The 19933-nt window shown below is 41.5% G+C and overlaps 1 pseudogene; it reads left to right on the forward strand.

The window, feature by feature from the left end:
• The first annotated feature begins 649 nt into the window (after positions 1 to 649).
• LOC102819213 lies at positions 650 to 3520 on the forward strand (annotated as a pseudogene).
• The last annotated feature ends 16413 nt before the right edge of the window (positions 3521 to 19933 follow it).

Raw genomic sequence — 19933 nt, forward strand, 5'->3', positions numbered from 1 at the left:
GGCCAAACTTCGTCTCTCATATTTTGAACATATTGTCAGGAGGGACCAGTCGCTGGAGAAGGATATCATGTTTTGTAAGGTGGAGGGTTAGAGAAAAAGAGGAAGACCCCCAGCGAGATGGATTGGCAAAATGGCAGCATCAATAGGCTCAAGCATGGCAACAATTGTGAGGTTGGTCCAGGACCAGGCAGTGTTTCATTCTGTTGTGCATAGGGTTGCTCTGAGTTGGTACTGACTCGATGGCACCTAACAACAACAACAAAGTTCTAAACTTAACAGAGGCAGTGTAATGCCACTACTACTTGTAATGCTACTACTGCATCACAACTGTACAGAATCCGTATGCCATTTGCACATAATCTGCTGCTATTTGTGAGACTGAATAATCTTGGCAATACTTGTTCCCTTAATAGTATATTTCAGCTATTATATTTTTGTCCTGGCTTTAAATCTAAAGTAAAGCACATGTTGTTGGTGTTATGTGCCGTGGAGTCGGTTCCGACTCATAGCGACCCTGTACAGGGTTTCTGAGGCTGTAAATCTTAACGGTAGCAGAAAGACTCATCTTTCTCCCATGGAATAGCTGGTAGTTTCGAACTGCTGACCATGATATTAGCAGCCTGATTCGTAACCACTATGCACATATTTAATGTTATTTCAAAAAAAGAAAGAAGCTCTAAAGGATGAAAACAGTCAAAAAGATAAGGGAAACTGCAAAGAAGATTCTTTGGCAAGTTATGAACTAATATGCAGTTTTTCAGTTGAACAGTTTCAGGCTAGTTTTCTCTTAAATCCAGAGAAATATACTGATGGACTTGCTACTCAGCCAAGACAATTACTTAATACACTCAGGGAACTCAACCCTGTGTGTGAAGGATACCTACAGCATGAGGCACAGGAAGTATAGCAGTGCTTTTGGGGAAACATTCAAGAAACATGCCAACTCCTTAAAAAAGAAGTGAAAAATTATCTACTAAGGTAGAAGAAAAGAGGAAACAAGTGGTATTAACAACATGTAATTGTTGTTGTTGTTAAGTGCCATCTAGTCGGTTCCGACCCATAACAACCGGGTTTCCAAGGCGTAGCTGGTGAACTTGAACTGTTGAACTTAAGGTTCAAACCAACTTTGTAGTCCAACACATTAACGCACAGCACCATACCAGGACTCCATTAACAACATAGAGATGGACAATGTGAGACATTCTGAAGAAAATAAAGAAAAACTTCCAAAAGGAAATGAAAAGTGACACTGAATTTGGAAACATGAAGATTATCGGCCATCGAAAGAGAACCAAAGACAAACTATATCCAAAAGGAAAGCTACAGGGGATAGTTAGAGATTTCTATGAAAATAATCCCCAGGTATGCTTGTGAAAATGAGGGTACAAGAGCCGCACAAAAGAAATCAAGAGTTAAAGTCTGCAACTAATCAACCCATCCTTCTTTCAAAATTCTGTAGTCTGGGGATAGGTAATAACAAACTAAGGATCCAAAAGACAGTGTAAAGAAAAGGAATACGATCTTCAAGAGAACAGGGAGAAGTGTATAAATGATAACACTTTGAAGGTTAATGGTTGTGGACTTGACTCCACAGGGAATGTTAAACTCATTAATGTTAATGGAGACAGGACCATAAACAAAGGTGTGGAGCAAATTGATTTTGAGCTCCTGTCGAAATTATTTCAAGGTCAGTTGGTTTTAAGGACTTGGTGTTTGGAATGTGAAAGTTTAACAGAAAGAAAAGAAAATGTTCAGGACATCAGTGTGCCTGTACAAGAAGACAAGTTTTCCAAAGTAAAGGAGAGTTCTGAAAGTAAACAAAATTAGAGTCTTGTATGGACCATGTTCCTTCAGAGCCAAAACCAGAAATGAAGACCCCCTTTTTTCCCCCCATTCCTTCAACAAAATGTTTATTGAGCACCTATTTTGTGTCGAGTACAGTTGTATAGGCAGAGGAAAGATGAAGGTAACCAAACACAGGGAGGCATGCAAGACTTCACATGAATAGAGGTAAATACTTGAGGGGATTGCAGTCAAGACAATGAAACGAAGAGTATGATTTTGTTGAAGGTAAAACTGATGATCTGTTCTGTGAACCTTTCACTCAACTCACATTAGAAACTTTTTCTTAAAAAATGCTTGTTGGGCACCTGCTTTGTGCAAAGCACAGTTGTAAACACTGGGGATTATCAGTGAACAAGCCCAAGTCACTGTCCTGCTGGAGGTCGCATCCTTATCCACGCTGGTCTGGAGCCCCTGACGTTCACCAATATGTTTCCCAGCTGGGAGCACAGAGAGGACATTGCTGAAATCACAGAAATGGTGAGCATGTTCTCTGGGCCTCTCAGGAGAGGATTATAGGCGAAGATAAATGTTTCTGTGAAAGTTACCATCATTATATTGAAGCTGAACAAAGACTTGTGTGACAAAATGCCTGAAGTTATAATTATTCACTTGAAGTGCTTTAGTGTTAGTGGCTTGGAGTTTGATTGTTATGGTGCAAGACCAACACTCCTTTGTTGACACCCCTTCAATTGTCACTAGAAGAATGGAGCACAAAGTCAACCAATGACAGCTACAGATTCTGTGCAGTTGTGATGCAGTAGTAGCATTACAAGTAGTAGCGGCATTACACTGCTTCTGTTAAGCTTAGAACTAGGTAAGGGAAATTTTATGGTAGTCCAAGTGTGTGAAATAGGTAAGGCAGAACCATCAAAGGAGGAGGAAGCAAGGGATATGGTTGAAAATTATGACCATGAAGAAGTATCTATTAGAGTCAGTGGAAATACACAACCAAGTAAAAAATTAAACAACAACAACAAAATGTGAAAGCTATTGAACTTCTTGAAGGGCAAAAGAGCAAAGTAGATGATAAATTATACAATAAATCATCTAATCCTGATAAGGTTGCCAGTACAGCATTTGCTGAAAGTAGAAATTCTGACATTAACAATATTAATGGGACCCACGGATCTGATTGTTGTTGTTGTTAAGTGCCGTTGAGTCGGTCCTGACTCATAACAACTCTGTATAGGGTTTTCGAGAAGCAGCTGGTGAGTTTGAACTGTCGATCTTGTGGTTTAAACCGACCTTGCCGTCCAGGGTTTTAGCCCACAGTGGCACACCAGGATCTGATTGTTGTTGTTGTTGTTATGTGCCGTGGAGTCAGTTTCGACTCACAGCAACCCTGTACAGGGTTTCCGAGGCTGTAAATCTTTACAGGAGCAGAAAGCCTCATCTTTCTCCTGCAAAACAGCTGGTAGTTTCGAACTGCTGACCTGAAGGTTCGCAGCCTGGTTCATCACCACTAGTAACAATGAATCCAGTGGCCAAACAGGCATCAATTATTAGTGGATTCGAGAATCAAATTTCATATGTAGTGCAAAGCTTAAAGGAGTATGAGGGGAAGTGGTTGTGTTTTGATGATTCTGAAGTGAAAGTTACAGAAGAGAAAGGCTTTTTGAATTTTCTTTCATCTTTTACATCTCCTACATCTATTCCTTATTTGTACAAGAAATGATAGTGTATTTTCCATGTATATATTAAACAAATCTGGACAAACATTGGTAATGTTAATGACCTCAAAGAGTCTTTAGCTTATCTTTTGAAGCAATTTGATCTCCTTAGGTTTTATACAGTGAAATTTAAATTACTGAAAACCATGTAAATTTTTAGCATTCATTTTCCTTACTAGAGGCTAGTGATGCATTCGCTTCTGGGAACAAATTTGTATAAATTCTAAATGAATTATCCAAAACGGAAGCATTTAAACACTTTGCTTTTGTGTTTGCTTTTAAAAATAAAGTGCTTATATTTGTATTCTCCATATTTTGGAGTAAGTATCTACATGTTTATAGGTCCTGTGGTTTTCCAGCTAAGTGTCAGAATCTCACTCAGTACATGTAGTAGTTTTTTTAAAGTTTTTATTGTGAATTAAGTGATTGTTTACATGGGAGAACATTGGTTTTATACTCATCATTTCATTGCAATGATTACAATCTCCTTTGTGCATCATCATTCAATAGTATTTGCTTCTATTCCCTTTGTTGTTGTTGTTGTGGTTTTTTTTTTGGGGGGGGATGTACACAAAAATACTCAGGAATACATAATCATTTAAACAACTAAAGGGCACATTCTGCAAGCCTACCTCCTGGCCACCAGCACACGGCCTTTCTCTTTCCATGAGTCTAGAGTCTTCAGCTGCTCTATCACTACATGTCTTCAACTCTGCCTCCATCTCTGGTGTCATTGCTTCTGTGGATAGAGTCCCACATTCCACTCATGCTCTTCTTCCTTGATGGTCCTAGGGTGCTCTGTTCTTGGGCTATAAGATTAACTGCTTTTCCCGTTTTGTTACAGAACTTCTACCTTTATATCTGTGAGAGTTGAAATTAGTCAGTACATTTAGTTTTATAAGACAACTGTGATACCAAGTCTTTGCTGGGCTTTATTAAAGGCACAAAGAGTCTAGAATGTGTGTATTCATAATGGTGTTCATTTGTGCCTTGAATCATTTTAAAAGTGGTCATAGAAAACCTGGACAGTCCCCTCTAATCTTCAAAAGAATTTTATATGTATTTATGAAGACTATTCTGTACTTATAAATCTTTTGAGGCATGGACTAATTTGTATCTCTTCATAGTCATTCCGCACAATCTGTGTATAGCACATCAAACCTAGGGGTATGACCTTAAATTTAACTTTGAGTTTGAACCACTAACCTTGTGGTTCAAACCAACCTATAGCATTACACCAGGATTCCACAGCACTCCATAGAAGAACTAAAAGCCTAACAAAGCACTTCACCACCCATGCCAATGGTCCTAGGGAGTGGTAGCAGATTGTTTACAAAACTTTTCAGTTTCAAGAAAGACCATTAATTGATCCTTATCTTTAGTCCGTAACTCCCTTGTTGTTGTTGTTAGGTGTCATCGAGTCAGTACTGACTCATAGCGACCCTATTCACAACAGAACAAAACATTGCCTGGTTCTGGGCCAACCTCACAATTGTTGCCACACTTGAGCCCATTGATGTTGCCACTTTGCCAATCCATCTTGCTGGGGTCTTCCTCTTTTCCTCTGACCCTCCACCTTACCAAACATGGTATCCTTCTCCAGTGACTGGTCCCTCCTGACAATATGTCCTAAATATGAGAGACGAACTTTGGCCATCCTGGCCTCCAGGGAGCACTCTGACAGCACTTCTTCCAACAAAGATCTGTTGATTCTTTTGGCAGCCCATGGCACTTTCAATATTCCCCTCCAACACCATAACTCAAAAGCATCAATTCTTCTACGGTCTTCTTTATTCACCATCCAGTTTTCACATGCATATGAGGTTATTGAAAATACCATGGCTTGGGTCAAGTGCACCTTAGTCCTCAAGCTGACATATTTGCTCTTCAACATTTTAAAAAGGTCTTGTGCAGCAGATTTGCCTAATGCAATATGTCGTTTGATTTCTTGACTGCTGCTTCCATGAATGTTGATAGTTGATCCAAGAAGAATGAAGTCCTTGACAACTTCAACCTTTTCTCAGTTGATAAGAATGTTGTTTATTGGTCCAGTAGTAAGGATTTTTGTTTACTTTATATTGAGATGTCATCCATACCGAAGGCTGTGCTCTTTGATCTTCATCAGTAAATATTTTAAGTCATTTTCACTGTCAGCAAGCAAGGTTGTATCATCTGTATATCGCAGGTTGTTAAAGAGTCTTCCTCCAATCCTGACACCACGTTTTTCTTCATATAACCCAGCTTCTCAGATTATAAAAATAGAAATCTTTCAAGAAAGTGAGGCGGCACAGGTGGCACTCAGTGATCTATGTCAAGAAATTTGGAAGACAACTATCTGGCCGACTGATTGGAAGAGACCTGTATTTGTGCCCATTCCAAAGAGAGGTGACCCAAAGGAATGTGGAAATCATTGGACAATCTCTTTGATATCCCATGTGAGTAAACTTTTACTAAAGGTAATACAGAAACGGCTGCAAGCATACATTGACAGAGAACTTCCAGAGGTTCAAGCCAGATTTAGAAGAGGCTGTGGAATGAGGGATATCATTGCTGATGTCCAATGGATCTTGACTGAAAGCAGAGAACATCAGAAGGATGTTTACCTGTGCTTTATTGACTATGCAAAGGCTTTTGAATGTGTGGATCATGACAAGTTATGGACAACATTGCAAAGTATGAGTATTCTGGAATAGTTAATTTTGCTCGTGAGGAACCTATACATGAACCCTAACTCCCTAACTGAGCTCAAATGAGAAATCCAACAAAGGGGCTTTAAGAAAGGTAGGGGAGCAGTTACTGCTCATGGTGGTCTAGTAATGCGACTAAAGTTTGTTGGAGATTATTGTTATCTCTAGGCAGATCTTGTCACCATTGGATGTTCTGAGACTCATGCCTTCAGTGCAAGAGTATAGTGTCCTTTGAGATCGCTACACCCAGCAGTCCCAAAAAGCCTGTTTGCCTTCACGATGAAGAAGACAATCTTGTTAAACTTAGTGAAGGAATGGTGCCTTGATGGGCATGTTACTACAGACCCTCTCTTTCAGAGTATCCTGACAGCAGCTGCTTTTACTAAGGAGTAGGGAGCAAAGAGGGAGCTTACAAATACTGAGACCTGCTACTTGCTCAGCTGGGTACTATTTAAGATCCAACAAGTTTGACTTCCACATGATAAGTTCCCTGCCCCTGAAAAACATGTTTGGACCACCCTCACAACTGATGGCAGTTCTGTGCTCCAGGCTGGTTGTCCCTTGGGTCTAAAAAGAAGAAACTGGGTATATAGTAGATGAGAACACTGTTTGTACGTTTGTCTATACTGCTCCTACTGGTTACTGAGCCTGGTTAAACCTCCTTAGGTCAGGTCAATTGGACTCCTGATGTGGTGCTATACAATCAGCACTGGACTTTGAACCACAAGGTCAGCAGTTCAAACCCACCAACTAGACCTCAGAAACCCTATATAGGGTCGCTAAGGATCAGAACTGACTCGACAGCACTTAACACCAACATGTTAGGTCAGTCAGTCTGTAACACAATCCCTTAACTGACAAAGACCTCCCTACTAGATGGATTGGCCAAGTGGCAGCATTGATGGACTCAAGCATGGCAACAGTGGTGAGGTTGGCCCAGGATCAGACCGTATTTAGTTCTGCTGTGCATAATGTCACTGTGGGTCAGTACCGACTCGATGGCACCTAATAACAACAACAAATCACTGAGAGCAAAGATGGACCAGCTAAAAGAGTGCTGTAAGAACAGTATCCGGGTGCCCTCTCCTGGGAGACCTGGGCAAGTGTCTTCCCAAAATACTTGCTGAATTTGATTACTCAGCAGTTGTCTCAAATGAGGAAGTTGGTAAGCTCCCACCAGGCCATGAGGGGCTTGATTGATTGGTTCCACTAAGGTCCACCCAGGGATGGACCCTATGACTGGTATAAGTGTGATTCCTTCTGCTCCTCCCAGTGAACCTGGAGATGAACTAGAGAGCCTGGCCTTTATCCAGACCTCTCAACTTTCAAAAATAACACTAGGGTTCAGACTAAACTCATGCTGTCTCTGGAGGGACTGGAAGTCCAATGCCAAGATCAGGGTTCAACAGGAAGGTGGTAGAGAATTGTATTTCTTGGGCCTTTTGGATATCAGTATATCACGATGAGGGAGAAACAGGAAATGCCCTCATTTTGTATCTGAGACCACTACTCCTAAGACCTTTGCCAAGGCCTAGCTATGTGTGGATCTCTACAAACCTTCTTTGTTATGGTTCCCACTATTCATTTGTTGGCATAGATGCTTTCTCTACATGCACTCCTGCTTGCCTCTGCCTGCAAACTCATGAATATTAACACAGGACCATTTAATTGGGGTAGATACAAAATCATTGTGGCACTGTAGGGTAAGTACTGGACTACAAACCACAGGTTAGTAGTTCAAACCCACCAGGCACTCCTTGGAAACTCTATACAGGGTTGCTATGAGTTGGACTACCACTCATCTGTCAGTTTATCATACTGTGGTGGCTTCCATGTTACTGTGATTCTGGAAGCTATGCCATGAGTATTTTAAACACCAGCAGGGTCACCTGCAGTGGACAGATTTCAGCTGAGCTATCAGACAAAGACAGACTAGGAAGGAGAGTCAGGTTACTTCCGAAGATTTAGTCACTGAAAACCTTACAAATAACAGTAGAACACTGCCAATACCAGAATATTCAATACTGAAACATGATGAAGAGCACCAGAATATTATCAGACATAGTGTCAGAAGATGAGCCCCTTAGGTTAGAAGACACTCAAAATATGACTGGGGAAGGGATCTCTCCCCAAAAAAGAGTTGACCGTGATGATGTGAATGAAGTAAAGCCTTCAGGACCTTTATTTGCTGATGGAGCACAAATCAAAATGAAGAGAAACAGCTGTAAAAATCCATTAATAATTGGAACATAGAATGTACAAAGTATGAATCTAGGAAAATTGGAAATTGTCAAAAATGAAATGGAACACATAAAATCGATACCCTAGGCATTGTGAGCTGGCATGGACTGATACTGGCCATTCTGAATCTGATAATCACATGGTTTACTATGTGGGAATGACAAATTGAAAAGGAATGGCATTGCATTCATCATCAAAAAGAACATATCAAGATCAGTCATGAGATATAACACTGTCTGTGATAGGATAATATCTATATACCTACAAAGAAGATCAGCTAATACCACTGTTATTCAAATGTACACACCAACTACTAAAGCCAGCAATGATGAAATATAAGAATTCTACCAATTTCTTCAATCTGAAATTGATCAAACATGCAATCAAGATATTTTGGTAATTATTGGAGATTGGAATGCAAAGGTTGGAAACAAAAAAGAAGGATCAATCGTTGGAAAATATGGCCCTGGTGATAGAAATGATGCTGGAGATTGCATGACAGAATTTTGCAAGACCAATGACTTCTTTGTTGAAAATACTTTTTAAAAACAACATAAAAGATGACTATATACATGTCCTTGCCAGATGGAACACACAGAAATCATGTTGACTACATCTGTGGAAAAAGATAGTGGAAAAGCTCCATATCATCAGCCAAATCAAGGCTGGGGCAGATGGTGGAAGAGACCATCAATTACTCATATGCAGGTTCAGACTGAAGTTTAAGAAAATTAAAACAAGTCCACAAGAGCCAAAATATAACCTTGAACATATCTCCCACCTGAATTTAGAGATCATCTAAAAAACAGATTTGATGCATTAGACACTAAAGACTGAAGATCAGAAGAGTTGTAGGATAACATCAAGAACATCATACAGGAAGAAAGCAAAAGGTCATTAAGAAGACAAGGAAGAAAAAAAAAGACCAAAATGTATGTCAGACGAGACTCTGAAACTTGCTCTCCAGCACAGAGATGCTAAAGCAAATGGAAGAAATGAAGAGGTAAAAGAGCTGAACAGAAAATTTCAAAGGTTAACTCAAGAAAACAGTCAAATATTATAACGAAACATGCAAAGACCTGGAATTAGAAAACCAAAAGGGAAGAACATGCTCAACATTTCTCAAGCTAAGAGAAATGAAGAAAAAATTCAAGTCTCTACTTACAATATAGAGTCCTGGCGTGGTGCTGCATGAAGTGCTGGACCATAAAAAGTCATTTGAAGTGCAAGGTAGCTGGTTAAATCTCACCAACCACTTCTCAGAAACCTTACACAGAGTTGCTATGAGTCAGAACCAACTTGATCGCACTTAATAACAAGGCTTGAAATATTGAAAGATTCTATAGGCAAAATATTGAATGATGTATAAAGCATCAAAAGAATATGTAAGTCCAGGAGACATCAAGGCAAGTGGTTGAGTCTCCTCAGGGCAAACCCCCTTCCAAGACTCAATGGGAATACACGCTCTGATTGGTGACCATGTTCATCACTGATAAGGGGAAGTGAGGGAAATGAATGTGAGGGAACAGCAATGAAGCTGCAAGCTAAGCCCTACAATGTTTAATAGACTCCTGTGAACCCGGGTGAAGACCTGGTTGGCCAGCAGTGTGGCAAGACCTGGAGACTTATGGGCCCAGAGTTCGTGACATAGCCACAGAGGACTAGAGTGCAGAGTAAAGCATCCAGCTAATAAAAAGAGAGGGTATATGCATAAGAACACCCACACTTGCAGATAATATTCACTTGACCTGGCTTCAATGACTGAATGATCAGAGCTCAATTAGAAGAAGAAAGAACAGGGGGAAAAAAAAAGAGTAATCTGATACAATTTAATGAACTTGACCTAGACCTATGGATGCAGTAGCTCAAAGGGGGGAACAAATCTTTACAGTGAGGATCATTCCCACCACCTCAACACACAGGGTAGACAGGGATGGGCAACGTGGACATTAGCTACCCAAAATGGGGGTGGGGGGACCTACAAAGGCAAGAAGTGACTGGCTTACAAGCTTTCAAGAGGGAGCCTAGATCCAGAGGGCATGGAGGAAAGTAGAATCTCCACTGAGTAGTATCCAATCTGTCTGGGCAGAGCTGATGAAAGGAGATGCGGATAGGTCTCTTGTGATATAATAGTGAATAGTTATCAGGACTGATTGTGAGGGTTGAAAGTGTAAAGGTAGACGTTTTGTAGCAAAAGAAGGGGAGTGATTGACTTTACAGTCTAGGAGCAGAGGTTCCTGGGACCATCAAGGGAGAAGAGCGGAGAGCGGGACCCTACCCAGAGAATCAGTGATGCCAGAGATGGAGGCAGAGAAGATGATGTGGAGAGATGGAGCAACTGGGAGCTTTAGACCCAGAGTGGGAGAGGGGCTGTGTGCTGATGACTGGGGGTGGGGGGCAGGCTTGCAGGGTATACCCTTTGGTTAGTTGATGATGCCTGGAGGGAATTGTAACCATGGCAATGAAACGATATACAATAGGATGAATGTAAAGTTAATGTTCTCCCATGTAAAATATCACATAATTCAAATAAAACATTAAAATATATATATATGGAATACACAAAGTCACTGTACCAGAAAGAGGTGGTTGATAGTCCACCATTTGAAGAGGTAGCATATGATCAAGAGTCAATGATACTGAAGGAAAAAGTCCAACATGAATTGAAGGCATTGGCAAAGAACAAGGCTTAGTGAACTGATGGAATACAAATTGAAACCTTTGAACAAACTGATGCAGCACTGGAGGCACTCACTCATCAGTGTCAAGAAATTTGGAAGACAACTACCTGGTCAACAGACTGGGAGAGATCCGTATTTGTGCCCATTCCAGAGAGGTGACCCAACGAAATACGGAAGTCATTGGACAAGCTCATCAATATCCCATGCAAGCAAAATTTTGCTAAAGATATTTCAAAAATGGCTGCAACCATACATTGACAGAGAACTTTCAGAGGTTCAAATTGGATTCAGAAGGAGACGTGGAATGAGCGATATCATTGCTGACGATGGATCTTGGTTGAAAGCAGAGAATATCAGAAAGATGTTTGCCTGCGTTTGACTACACAAAGGCTTTCAATTGTGTGGATCATGACAAGCTATGGACAACATTGCAGAGAATGAGTATTCCGGAACACTTAATTGTGTAACCTGTACATAGACCAAGAGGCGGTTGTTCCAACAGAGCTAGGGAACACTGAATGGTTTAAAATTAGGAAACGTGTGACAGTTATATTCTTTCACCATATTTATTCAATCTGTATGCTGAGCAAATAATGCCAGAAGATGGATAATATGAAGAAAAACATGGCATCAGGATTGGAGGAATACTCATTAACAACCTGCAATATGCAGAGGATACAATCTTGCCTGCTGAAAGTGAAGAGGACTTAAAATACTTACTGATGAAGATCAAAGACCACTGTCTTTGGTATGGGTTGCACCTCAATGTAAAGAAAACAAAAATCCTCACCACTGGTCTAATAAACAACATCCATATCAATGGAGAAAAGATTGAAGTTGCAAAAACTTCATTTTTCTCGGGTCAACCATCAACGCTCACGGAATCAGTAGTCAAGAAATCAAATGACATATTGCATTAGGCACATCTGCTGCGCAAGACCTCATTAAAAGTGTTGAAGTGTGAGGACTAAGGTGCGCCTGATGTAAGCCATGGTATTTCCAATGACCTCATATTCATGTGAAAGTTGGACATTGAGTAAGGAAGATTATGGAATTGATACATTTGAGCTATGGTGTTGGAGGAGAATATTAAAAGTACCATGGATTGCCAAAAGAACAAACCAATCTGTGCTGGAAGAAGTATAGCCAAAATTCTGCCTTGGAAACCAGGATGACAAGACTTCATCTCTCATACTTTGGACATATTGTCAGGAAGGACCAGTCTCTGGAGAAGGATATCATGTTTGGTAAAATGGAGGTTCAGAGGAAGAGGGAGACCCACAATGAAATAGAGTAGCACAGTGGCAGCAGCAATGGGCCCCAAAGTAGCAGGAATTGTGAGGATGGTGTGGGATTGGGCAGTGTTTCATTTTGCTTTATATAGGGTCGCTATGAGTCAGTACCAACTCAATGGCACCTAACAACAAATGAGTTGGAACTGACTCAATGGCACACATATCATCATCATCATCAACAGCAATCTAACTATCAGTACCTGGTGTCTTGAAGAGAAAAAGAGGTAACAGCCGCTCCGCGGGAGAAAGATGAGGCTTTCTACTCCCGTAAGGATTTACACCCTCGGAAACCCTGTACAGGGTCGCTCTGGGTCGGACCCGACTCGACGGCACTTAACAACAACAACATACTTAGTGCGATGCTTAAGGAAACCAAAGTTCTCTACGCAATTATTTCTCTACTCAGTAGACTTGTCTGGTCTGATTCAAGGCTTTGGATACCTGGATGCTTACCATTGATTATAGGAGACTCAGTGCCAGTGCCATTCTGATAAGGAGATATCTGATATTGTGTCTATCACAAAGACTATTGTCCAAGCTGAGACACCTTGGTATGTAGCACCTGATATCGAAATGCCTTCTTAGCATCCTTTCCACCTGGATGACCAGGATCAATGTATCTTTACATTGAATGGTTTACAATGCCCTTTATTGTCCTTCCACAAAACTACTATTTGGCATCAATGGGTAGGCTGTGATCTGTATAAATGCCCACTCCTGAAAAAAGCACTAGTCTTGATGACATCCTCCTGGTGGGCTCAGGTAAGGGCATTACCCAACAAGGGTGCCCTGCTGACTCACATGCAATAACATGATTGCATTAACTCAGATATGGTACAAGAACTTAGAGCCCAAGTGACATTCCTGGGTGTAATCTGGAAAGAGTCATGACATCTCATATGCTCCATGAAGCGATATTGATGACAGCATCTACTAGGTCATGATAAGACCTTTGAGTGGGGCCTCTATCCAAAGGCCTTCCTGACAGCCTTCAAATGAGTCCCACTCATTTGTCACTTAAATTACAGGTCTCAGCAACCTCCCAGTTCATCAACTGGTGCTTGTGACAGAAGAACACAGCCATGGGCTAGTGGTGTCCATCGGCCTTTTGGATCTAGAAGCTTTTGGAGTTGGCTGAAAGGTATACACACTTTGAGAGGCAATTATTGGCCTATTATTATTGGGTTTGTGGGATACTGAATGTATGACCCATGGCTGTGAAGTCGTTTTGTGGCCAGAAATCCCAAACATGTTGTGGGTCTGAGCAGAAACCTCAAATTGGATGGCCATAAGTCAGGGATCCTTTCTAGTAAAGTAGAAATAGTACATACAGAAGCAGGTGAAATCTAGCCTAGCTGGAGTATTGCAAATCCATGAAAAGAGCTCAGTAGTGCCCAGATATATCACCCAAGAAACCACTGCGTTCATTGGCTCAATTTAGAGACCTCTGGAGGATCCCATAGGTCTGGTTCACTGATGATCCTCCCAATTAAACTGGGATGGAATGGGGTGTGGCTGCCATCTACCTGAGTGAGAACTGTCCATTACTGAATGTGGTAAAGGGTAGCAGAGTGGGTATGAGTCGGGATGCTAACCTCAGGGTCAGCAGTTCAAAACGATCAGCTGTTCTTTGGGAGAAAGATGAACCTTTCTGCTCTCATAAAGATTTATATCCTTGGAAATCCTATACAGAGTCGCTATGAGTCAGAACCAACTCCAGGGCATAGAACCACCACCACCACATAATGAGCAGAGCTTCATGTGGTATAGATGACTACCCAGGCCATTCCAGCAAATGAGCCATGCTATATTTTCATTAATTCTGTGACTAAGACATACATACATTTGTATGTACACACGAGAGATAAATGCACACAGATCTAGAAGGATCCATAGCACACTGATAAAAGCAGTTACTTCTATGAGGGGATTAAATGAAGAGAAACTTGCTTCTGAGTCTATCAAGTTGTGTGTTATCAAAGATATTTTATTGAAATGCTTACATGTATTCCCTGTATGATTCAGAAAAAAAGTTACTGAAAGCCTTAGAAAATTTACAAGCAGTTTTTAGTAAGCATTACGTGCTGGTACTGTGCTGGGTATTGACACAAAACCTTATAGGGAAAATCTTTCCGCTGCACTCAGTTCCTCATGGGTTGATGGGTAAAAACTGTCTGTGTTGTTTCTGATGCTGCTTTAGATGATCAGACCGTGCAAAATTCCTGTTGCATGTAGTACACAAGTAGGGTCGCTCTCCACTGTGTTTTTTTGTGTGTCTTTTGAGCCCATCTGATCGGGAAAATTTCCATGTGCATCCTTTCACGTTGCATATGTAGGGCTTCTTCCCTGGACCAAAGAAAAACAGACAGATTTGTTAGACTTTAGTGTAGGATGGGTGCTGTAGGGTAAGCACTAGACTGTAAGGCTGGTTTGAACTGCAAGGTTGCCGGTTCAAGTTCATCATAAGCCAACTCCTCAGAAACTCTACACAGGGTTGCTATGCATCGTAACCAACTAGATGGCACTTAACAACAACAACAACAAAGTGTAGGTGAGGCAGGGAGATAAGAGCCAATGGAGAAGAAAAAGGTTTCCAGTCCATTGGAGCTGGAGACTAGAAGACCCAAAGGGGAGGAATCTATAGTGGGTGAGTGAGAGTGAAAGGGCAGCATGAACTGGAAGGAAGAGGAAAACTATACAGGAGGGAAAGAAAGAGAAAAAGAGGAGGAAAGGCTTGGGTCAGCAAGAAAGTCAGCGGGGAAATGAATATGAGGAGGTAGGTTTTAGGGGCCTGTTTGGTCCTGAGGGGAGGTGATAAACTCAGTGGAGTAGGGACAAAAGATCCATAAGGGGTAGAAAAAACAAGCAAAAAATAAAAAACCCTTCCACATATCCCCATAATCCCACCACAGCCACCACCACACAAAAGCTCCAGTCAAGGTGTCTCTGCTCAAGGACTATGATACTTTATCCATTCTTTCAAACCTGCCAACCTTTTCCAGGGTCTTCTAGGATTCCAGACTTAGCAAAAGGTGACGACAATCTCACAGGATCCCAAAGCATTGTAAGAGGATCCACAGAGCTTCCCTCACCTCTTAATCCTTTTCCTGAGCCCTCAACTCACCAGTGTGTATGAATTCATGTTTGCGAAGGTTAGCATGTGTTGAGTAAGATTTCTCACAATCTTGATATGTGCAGGCATAGGGCTTCAAAATGTTAGGGTTCTTCTGAAATTGATGTCTCTGGGTCTTGGGATCCCATTTAAGTTTTCCTAGAGATTGCTCTTGGATCAACTTGGCATCTGAAAAATATAAAGATTCTGAACATGACAATGATGAAACTAGATGGGATGTCATATGGCCCCCATAGAAGGTGTGATGATCACTGGAAGTCATCATCTGGCTCCTTTTAAGCATTGCCATCTGGCACCCTAAGAGGGTCTGGTAACCACTGGAAGTCGTCATTTGGCCACCATAAAGGGTATGATCTTCACTGGAGGTTGTCATTTGGCCCCTTTTAAGACTTGTCATCAGGCTCTCACAGAAGGTCTGGTCACTATTGGAGGTTGCTAACTGGCCCCCTGTAAGAGTTGTCATATAGTTCCCATAGGAGGTCTGATCACCGCTGGAAGTCATAATTTGGAACCCATTAAAAGTTGCCATCTGGTCTTTAAACGCCTGGTCACCATTGGAGGTTGTCATCTGGCCTCCATAGAGGGTCTGGTCACCAATGGAGGTTGTCATCTGATCCCCATAGAAGGTCTGGTCATTAATAGAGGTCATCAGCTGGTTCCCTTTAAGAGTTGTTAACTGGTTCCCATGGAAGATCTGGTCACTACTGGAGGTCATGAGTTGGCCCCCTTTAAACATTGTCATCTGGTCTTTATAGAAGGTCTGGTCACCACTGGATGTCATCATATGGTCTCTATAGAAGGACTGGCTACTACTTGAGGTCATCATCTGGTTTCCATACAGAGTGTGGTGACCACTGGAAGTCATTGTCTGTCCCCCTTTAAAAGTTGTCATCTGTTCCCCATAGAAGGTTTGGTCATTAATGGAAGCCATTAGCTGACCCCTTTTAAGAGCTGTCATCTGGTCCTTAAAGATCTGATCATCATTGGAAGTTGTTATCTGGCCTCCATTGAAGGTCTGGTTAACACTTAGGTTCATCATCTGACCACCCTCATTGGGGATTGTCATCATGCTTCCAGTTATAGTTGTCTCTTGGTTATCAATAAATGATATCTTTGGGGTATCAGTGGTATTTATCATCTGACAGTCTGCCATTGGCTTTATCTGATCAAAGGAGGTCACCATGGAAAAAGCCTCATTTACACCTCCAAAGGTCTTTAATTCAAGGTCTTCAATAGGACCTGTTGTTGAGTTCTGACTGAGGGCTGTACCGAGGATGTTAGAATGTGCAGAAGTCATCATTGTGGAACTTAAAGAAGGTAACACCAGGATCTGGGTTGATTCATGTGGGCTTCCTTCATCATAAATAGTCAGAGGCATATAGCTCTGTTGCTCTGGTGCTGCTGGGGGTTTTGCCTCTTCTGTACATGGCTCAGATAAGCCTTGGAGAAACTCAATTTCCTCAAGTGTCTGGAGGAATGACTTCGTAGACATGTCTTTGCTGTTGCCTGGTGAGTGGACTAATCTTCAATTTTGGGGTCCTATAAAAGAATAAGAAGGTCAGGGGTCCATCCCAACTTAAGTCTCCATTTCACATATACTGCATCTCTATCTTGTGGACCCTTTCCTAGTCTAGTCCACCGTAATCTCCTGTCAAGAAGCCTGAAATGACCTCTTAATTGGCCTCCCTGGACTCTGGAATTGACTCCATGTAGTGTGCCCTCTAAAGTCCTGGTGTAGTGCTGTAGGATAAGCGCTGGACTGCTAACCTTGAGGATAGCAGTTCAAACCACCAGCCACTCCTTGGAAACCTTATACAGGTTCTCTAGGAGTCAACACCAGCTTTACGGCACTTAACGACAGCTGCGCACTCCCCAAACATAGCCTGGATAACATTTGTATAATGAAGGACTCTGTACAGGGTCACTATTGGTCGGAATCGACTTGATGGCACTTAACAACAACAACAACAGTGCAATTTACCAGTGGAGATGGGAGCCTAGATGAATGTATGAATGCCCGACCACCCCCTAAAAGATGCCCTACTTCTTCAGACATCTTCCCAGAAATTTAGTTAAACTACTAAACTTTCAAAACATACTAAATGAGTCAAAAATTATCTGCACTCCGGTATATTAAAATACTTGTCCACGTCCACAGCTGATGACAACACTGAGAGTGCACGTGAAAGGATTCTGTTGAATAGACAAAAGACAGTGGATTATGTGGCAAATCATTTGCAAATCAGCCATGGCTCTGCCTATGAAATAATCCACGGTAGACTTGGGTTTCGAAAAGTTTGTGCAAGATGGGTACAAACTCAACTTACAGAAGAGGATAAACAGAAGCGTTTGGACATCTGCAAACAAAATTTGGACCGATATTTGAAGGAAGGTAAAAGTTCCTTTTAAGAAAATCGTTACTGGCAATGAGACATGGATTCATCACTACAAGCCTGAGAGTAAATGCCAGAGTATGGAATGGAAATATCCTCAATCGCCCACCAAGAAAAAGTCAACCATTGGCTGGAAAACTGACACAGTTGTCACAACTCTTGTCCCAGCCTAGCCAAACCATTCACTCAGCTTTTCCTGCCCCTTGCTCATCCTATCCCACATAGCCATATCCTGTCCTACTGAATAGGTTTTCCTTTCCTGTCCCTGTCATCCCAGAGAACAGAGATGGCCAGAATAATTCCCCCAGACTGTATTCAAATGTTATGCCTACGCTTCCATTGTAGCTGGAGGTCACTCTAGAGCCCATTACTTCTATATAAAATTCACAAAAATGACAGTTTACTTTAAATTTAATTAATATATACTCATGCTTGGAAATAGGAAATGGAATTGTCAAAGGACTTGAAAGAAGGGAGACAGTGGGAAGCAAGAGTGTAAGCAGGGTCCACTGTCACTTGCAGTTGTAGGATGATGCCTTCTCCATGAGACTGATGCCACTGAGAAGACACTCCACTAAGGGAAACCATCAAAACCTAGGGATTCTCAGAGATGATCGCCTCATTGAAAGTCAATTCCTAATAGCATCTTACTCTTTTACTCCCTTTCTACTCAGTCCATCCTTGTAATAGTGTTTGACTTACGTTTTATATACCTCTCCTACTTCTGGATTGGAAGCTCCTCAGATAAGGAGACCCCTACTTTATTTGAATAGGATCTGAAAGACTCTGTTGGGAGGAACTCAGAAAACAGGGACCCTAGGGAATGCTGAGAAGATGGCTGTGATCCCAGTCCTTCCACACAAACACCAAAAGGCAACTAGATGCCAGTACTCAGCCCTGTTAGGACTCTGAAACGGTGAACAAAGGACTGCACCAAGGAGCTGTAAACGGAATCAAAATAAGGATGCATCTCATTCAGTAGGAAAAGAGCTGCAGTGCACTTCCAGCCAAAAAAATGGCTTTCTGGTTCACCACGAAAGACTCCAAAGCTGACTCTGAAACAGATAGGGCAACTGTGCTAGCCATTTTGTTGTTCACAGTGTGTATTCTTTCTGCTCAGTTTAGAGGTGGCTTGAAATACTAAAACTTTGGTCTGGCCAGAGTTGAACCTGCACAGAGCTAAGAGCTATACTCATCTGAGGATAGATTAATCAGTGGAACAGTAGTTAAAGGATCAGCTGCTAACCCAGGAACCACTCTGCAGGAGAAAGATGTGGCAGTCTTGGAAAACCTATGGGAAAATTGTGCTCTATCCTATAGGAACACTATGAGTTGGAATTGACTTGAAAACAGGTTTTCTGATATGTTTGGAAGTTGCTGAAGGAATGAAACCCCAGTCTGGTCTGAATCAGAGCTATCACAGTAGGGAGGAGGAGTAAGCAAAGTCTGCAGGCTGGGACCATTTAAGAATTTATTGTAGAAATTAGCACTATCATCATAAATACATAAAGAAATAGAAATGATGGCCCATCTAAATGAACAAGATAAAGGGACTGAAATCATACTTATGGATGTCTGATAAATGAACAGACTGGACGAATACAATATATTATTAAACAATCTGAAAGGAAAACACAGACAGAGAATTAAAGAAAATTAGGTGATGCATGAACAAAAAGAGAGTATAAAAATGTTAGATGCCACTGGGAGTACTGGTGTGGCACTGCAGGTTAATGCACTGGACTGCAAGGTCAGTTTGAATGGCAGGGTCAGCAGTTCAAGATCACTAGCTGCTCCTCAGGAACCATATACAGTGTCACTGTTCATCGGAAACGACTTACGGGCACTAACAACAAACAACAAGGTGCATAACAGTCCCATGTGTAACAGAACAAAACATTGCCCAGTAGACATTATAAAAAGAAACCAAACAAATATTGAAACTGAAAGGCACAGTAAGTTATTTTTGTTTTAAACTTTTTATTGTG

The sequence above is a fragment of the Chrysochloris asiatica genome, unplaced genomic scaffold, assembly GCF_000296735.1.
Source record: "Chrysochloris asiatica unplaced genomic scaffold, ChrAsi1.0 scaffold00026, whole genome shotgun sequence".
NCBI classification, from domain to species: Eukaryota; Metazoa; Chordata; class Mammalia; order Afrosoricida; family Chrysochloridae; genus Chrysochloris; species Chrysochloris asiatica.